The 6,521-nt window shown below is 37.5% G+C and overlaps 1 protein-coding gene across 3 annotated transcripts in view; it reads right to left on the minus strand.

Annotated features, from left to right (window-relative positions):
* LOC106878124 (palmitoyltransferase ZDHHC3) overlaps nucleotides 1-4,590 on the minus strand; it is a 107,782-nt gene extending 103,192 nt beyond the window's left edge. Inside the window, exon 1 of one of the 3 annotated variants that reach the window (XM_052966505.1) lies at nucleotides 3,308-4,590. The gene's annotated coding sequence lies outside the window, so the exon portion shown is untranslated. The remainder of the gene's footprint in view (nucleotides 1-3,307) is intronic. The other 2 variants (XM_014927238.2, XM_014927241.2) reach the window with 2 other exon arrangements.
* Nucleotides 4,591-6,521: the final 1,931 nt, after the last annotated feature.

The following is a 6,521-nucleotide window of genomic DNA, read 5'->3' on the forward strand; positions in this document are numbered from 1 at the left end:
ATCCCACTCCTTCAGACATTTTTAAGTATCTCAGCAGTAATTCCTGATGGAACCTTCCCTGCTTTCATATCCTTAAATGCTTTATCTATCTATATATCTAAGATATATATATATATATATGTATATATATATATATACATACACAAACTATATTATATGCACACACAACAGAGACAGATAGATAGAGACACATTTTACATCCAAGCCATATCAGGATGGAGAGTGGATATAAAATGATGACAGTTGTGATATAGACATGTGTGTATATGAACATGCATACAAACATATATTCAAGTTTGCATACATATATTGTATGCATGCATACATTACATAAATATATTTACAACTGCACATGTATACATTACATACATAGAATATTTGTGTTATTAAGATAGCTAATGAACTTGAGAAACATGAGACATAAGGTAACATGGACGTTTCCTCCAGAGATGTTGGAAAATCCTACTTAACACAACAAATAGAAAATAAACCAGTTCACTAAGAAGCTCATACATGAGAACTTAACATAAAAGACAGGGAGAAGAGAGTGGAAAGCCTTGCATGGAATATTGATAAGTTTATCACATCTTGAAGTTCTCCTACATGCAATCCAGAATCTAGAAACCCCCTTTAAACCAAATTCACAAAGTACCTTGCACACCAAAGACAGAAAATATCATTGAAAAAGCAGAAAATGTAGAGCAAGTCAAACTTAATCCAAAAGCATTAACAACTCCATGGCCAATTATAGAAGAATGCCCTCAAAATACAGCTTTCCTCATTGGGTAACAATGATAAAGTTGAATATAATGAGGTCACTAGATCAAAAGAATACAAGTGAAATTGACAGAATCTAAGAATGAAAACTGCAAACAAACGCAGACTTGAAATTGCTTTTTGAGACCACAAAATAAAAACGTACTTGGTTGTGTAAGTTAGCTGCTCTCATGGGGTCAGTGTGGATGCTCATAGTGCAACCTCCCATGGAGCAGCTCTCCCCGAGTTTCTTAGAATACCCAGCAAGCTCATTCTGCCATCTTGTTGGTCAACTAGGGGAGGTCACCACAGAGTTGCTCTAGGTCACTCTCGGCATCCAATTGTGCCAAAGGCTATTTTGAGCATCTAAGTGTAGCAGCTATTGAGAGACTTGGCTATCGATCTAGTGGCGATCCAAGCTTCACACCTGTTAAGGAGAGTTTTCTTGATGGCTGCTATGAAGATCCTCTTCGTGAATTCTTTGGAGACGTGGAATGGGGCAAATATTCTTCAATATCAGTAAGCATTATCCAGGCAAGGCGACTGTGCACTTTGATTTGCCTCTCGGAGCTAGCCATGTGTGTTCTGCAGTACCTAAATTCAGATAATTGTCTGAGCAAAGTACACACACACACGTTGGTGTGATAGTGAGCGATGTGTTGTGCTGTTTGTGTTTACGTATAACATACATTGAAATTATCGTACGACTGTGAATTGAGGTTAACGTCTGATTGACAATACAAAATAATTGATTTTATAACAAAGACTCTTGCAGTAAAAAAAAAATTCTGATTCCTCCAACTCCTCGTATTATTGTGACAGTAATGGCTGAGTATTCCGCCGACACTTGTCTTTAACACACACTGTCAATCTAACAAAGAAGAGGTCCTTGTATCAAACGTATAGTTCATTCGATGAATCGCCATGCAATTTCCATTTATTCAAGTTTGCTTAGGACCACGGTAAATAAAATACTTGTAGGAGGTGTTGCGTATTAAGAACTCATGATAGTGAAGCGGACTTAGCGATTCGGCCATGGTTGTGAAATGCTATTTCACAACCGTAATACAAGTTCATACATGTAACAGATCATCATCGATAGTTGTTACCGCGAGCAACAGCAGAAAATCCGCTTCCTTATAAGAAAGCGAAGTTGACAAAATACCACAAGAGCTTGGGGGTGGAGGGAATTCATTCAGTTCTCTGTTTTAGGCTTAGAGTCAAAATCATTACTACTACCGGACATTACCTAAGATAGAAAAAAAACATGAGCGCTGTAAAAGGTGAAATAGCGACAGACGGCAATCGAAACCAGCTTATTATCAGCTGAGCTCCAGCTCTACTATGCTCACCTTAGTTTTGGTTATGTGAAAAACCAATTTCATATGCTGCTTGTGAAGTTAACCAATTCAGCTACACTAGTATGTTACTGGTATTTAATTCATCGACGTCAAAAATGATGGCAGACTAAAAATCTAATGTAATTAGAAAGGAGATACTGATTTATCGTACCTTCCTACGGCATTTGAACAATTTCTTTTGACTGGGTAACAAAGTCCAAATTCTTTGAAGACAAGTTTAATTCGATTAAAGCGGTCAAGTATGTTAATGCATTTTTATCTAACTACGTCGTCGGGGTAGAAGACAACGTTGAGCTCAGCTGAATTTGAACTCGGAACTAAGGCAGATGAAAATAAAGACAGTAAAGTTGTCAGCCCAAGTGTCCTACTCTTTTGGCTAAGTCAACATTAACCATTAAAAAAAATGAAAGAGTTTTTAATATTAGCACAAGGTCTACAGCTTTTGGGAAGGCATATAGTGAATATTAATGGGTTAATATCTAGATATTAACCTATTAATGTTAGCGCACAACTCGTACATATCGATACCAAAATTATGGATGGTATATTCGACTACGGCAGGGTTTGAACTCAACACCTAAAGAAATGTAGCAAAATAACGCAAGGCATTTCGTCAAACACTACTGATTCTGCAATCTGCCTTAATGATAATTTAACTGGGCACAGAGCCAGGTAAACTACAAGCTTGATAGAATCGACATACTGACTGGTATGATAGTGGTCTCGTATTTCATCGACTTCACGGGGATAAAAGTTGACTTGAAAGCTTTTATTTGATCAGTGAGAAGAGACGATACTTAAAATACAGCAAGTTTTACCGACTCGAATGAAATTAAAAAACAAAAAAAAAAAACTATATTTAACGCACTAACTTTACACACGCACAACATTACACACACACACACACACATATATATATATATATATATATATTTATATATATATATATATATATTTATATATATATATATATATATATATATATATATTTATATATATATATATATATATATATATATATATTCGTGTATACATAAAAGTGAGAAGCCAATTTAGTGGCAAGACGTCCAAGTGTAGCAACACGTCTATTTTTCTATAGAGATTAATCAATAAGTAACCTTTGAGCTATTACTAACCAGATAAAACGAAGAGGGGGGAAAGAGATAAAAACAGGCGATGATTTTACTTACACTGGTTGTTAGGGAAATATGCAGTAATGTATCCGAAGGGTGAGAGAGGCAGCGTAAATCCGTGCTGCTGCCAGCCAATAGAGAAGAATAAAAGCTTGGTTACCATGCCAAGATGTTGAACATGGTAGCTGCCATGTTTCACCTCACAAAGAGGCTGTGACGTAAGACACACCCCTACACCCCCTTGTTTGCTTATTATTATTTATTTATCCGGGTGTTGACTTTGTCTCTAATTCTTTGCGGGTCGATACATTAAGTACCAGTCAATTACGTAGGGTCGATTAAATTGACTGTATTACCCCTAAAATGTGTCTACTTATGCCACTTTTGTTTAATTTTAATTCACACACTTGTTCTGCTTCCTGGTTGTTTGTTGTGATTGTATTTTTCTTTGTGCCTCTATTAGAAATCATTAACTGTTCATCTATCGTAAGAAGTATTCGTGTCTCCTTGTGCAAATTTGGTGTTTTATTTATTTATTTTTTTCATACAGTATTTCACCAAGTGGTTAATGAATATATTGGTCATGATTTAACATTGCAGATATCCGTGTGATAGTTGTTGGGGGTGTTACTTAATATAACCGTAAGTTAGCTCTGAGTAGCGTTGTGTAGCTGTGATGTCACGACTAGATAGGATATACAGGCAAAAGAAACTGGTTTTAATTATTTCTTTGTAGTGGTTTTGCCAGAAGTCAGTCCTTGGCGAACGAATTAATGTTCAAAGGCATTTCTCACTTTCCCCATCCTGTTTTTTCGAACACAGTTAATCACAAACTACATTATCATATATGTCTTTCCTTCTTTTAAAGACAGTATAGTGCGATTTGAGAAAGATTTTGCTCCTATTTCTAACAGGCTGAGTGATCACAGAAACTCGCTCCTAAGTTCATGTCACATATGACTGTAATAGGGTAAGTAGGCGTGTGTTCAATGTTGTTGAATTAGCTCCCAGGTCAACTTTGATCAAAGGTGTTCTAACTTTTATCACCCTATCTTCTTTTTTATGTTGTTATTCCGACATAGTGTATCTAGGGCCGCATTGTTCCTTTCATTTTGTAAGAGAATAAGGGTGTGGTTCAAAACAGACTTGGTTGTATTTCTAGCATGTTGAACGACTATGTAGAGGCTCTCATTCTCTTGGCATTAAAAAATTTTTTTTTCTGTAGGTTGACGCATGACCATAAAATAAAGTGGATGCTAACACTTTACTTTAAGTGATTAAAATCACCTGTAGTGAAGTAGGAGAATCATTATTTTAATGATTCTAGACAAGAAAGACCATGACCATAAAAAAAAAAGGAAAAGATGGACCGTGGCTGTGTGGTACGAAGCTTGCTTCCCAACCACGTGGTTCCGGGTTCAATCCCACTGCGTGGCACTTTGAGCAAGTGTCATCTGTAGTCTCGGGTTTACTAAAGCCTTGTGAGTGGATTTGGTATATGGAAACCGAAAGAAGCCCGTCGTATATATATATTATATATATATATATATATATCATCATCTTCATTTAACGTCTGCTTTCCATGCTAGCATGGGTTGGACGATTTGACTGGCGACTGGCGAACCAGATGGCTACACCAGACTGGCAGTTTCTACAGCTGGATGCCCTTCCTAACGCCAACCACTCCGAGAGTGTAGTGGGTGCTTTTTACGTGCCACCAGCACGAGGGCCAGTCCGGCGGTACTGGCAACGGTCACGCTCAAATGATGTTTTTTACATGCTACCTGCACAGGAGTCAATGTTTTGTTCACATGCCACCGGCACGAGTGCCAATAAGGCAAAGATGGAAATGATCGTGCTCAAATGGTGCTTTTTACCTGCCACCGGCACGGAAGCGAGACCGCTGCTCTAGCAGTGATCCCGCTTGGATGGTGCTGTTAGCACTTCACTGGCACAGGTGCCAGTCATCAAATTTGGTTTATATATATATATATATATAAACAAATAGTAAATGAGTATATGCATATATACGTACAGGTATGTGCATACCAACATCCACCTGTATGTATAGGTGCATATCTGGGTACAGGACATTGCAAACAAAACGTAGACAAGAAAACACACAAGCCACACAGAGAACATTCTCCTTCATCAGCTACCCCTGTTTTAACACCGGTGTTTCGAAGAGCTGGGGAGGACGCATCGTTAAAACGGCTCTTCCCATGGACCGCAAATTAAATTTGTATACACAAATTAAACCTTGCCATGGAGGAATGTAGTGGCGGACAAAAAACAAGACAGGAAAACAAACAGAAAAGGCTATACGGCCAGACGGGAAAAATTATGTGTGTAAGAACGCTGTGAGGCACGAACTTGAAAGTGGGGACGAAGTAAGTTCGCGTGTTTGCTCGGCGATAGCCAAGGAAGAAAAGGATTATTGACCGGAAGCATGTGACCATGCCGGTGTAAGGGGAAGAGAAAGAGTGGTAGAGGGAGAACCCCCCTATCATGGTTTGACAACCAGTGCTGGTGTGTTTACATCCCTATAACATAGCGATTTGACAAAAGAGACTGATAGAATATGTATTATGCTTCAAAAATAAGTCCTGGGATTGATTGTTCAACTCTCCAAGGCAGTGCTCCAGCATGACTGCTGTCAAATGACAGAAACAACTAGTAAAAGAGTAATCTCAATTTGAGATTAAAATGAATTGGAATTCGAAATTGTTTTTCTTGGTCAGAATTGCTCAATATGCTAATTATTATTTTTTTTTTTTTTACTTATTACAGGTGCTATTTTAACTTATTAAAATTTCTTGAATCACCACATTGAGTATGTTACTCTGCATTAAGTATTTCAGCTTCCAGCCAAATTTCTCTTAGATTAGAATTAAAAATAGAAAGTAGAGCTGAATGAGTTTCCTATTTGACAAGGCAGAGGACATGTTTTGATCTTGTTATATTCAGTGGTGACCCAACAAGCCAATGATTTTCCAGATTTTTGGTTGATAATAAAAATATAAATAATCCGTCAATCAATATTTTTTTCTTCTCAAAATTTGGCAAAGAACAGCACTGAATACAGAGTGAGGAAACACACCAGGCACTTAAGTTGTCAACTCTACAGTACAGCATATGCTTGTATTGTTGATTAAGGCATATCTGCTTGTGGTTATAGGGTGTTGCATCGTAATTTCCAGACCAGCAGTGAGTTGTGTTCTTCAATGTAAACAGAGAATCCTGCAATAGATTGGCATTCCTCTTAGAGGAA

This window comes from Octopus bimaculoides, chromosome 3 (genome assembly GCF_001194135.2).
Source record: "Octopus bimaculoides isolate UCB-OBI-ISO-001 chromosome 3, ASM119413v2, whole genome shotgun sequence".
Lineage (NCBI taxonomy): Eukaryota > Metazoa > Mollusca > Cephalopoda > Octopoda > Octopodidae > Octopus > Octopus bimaculoides.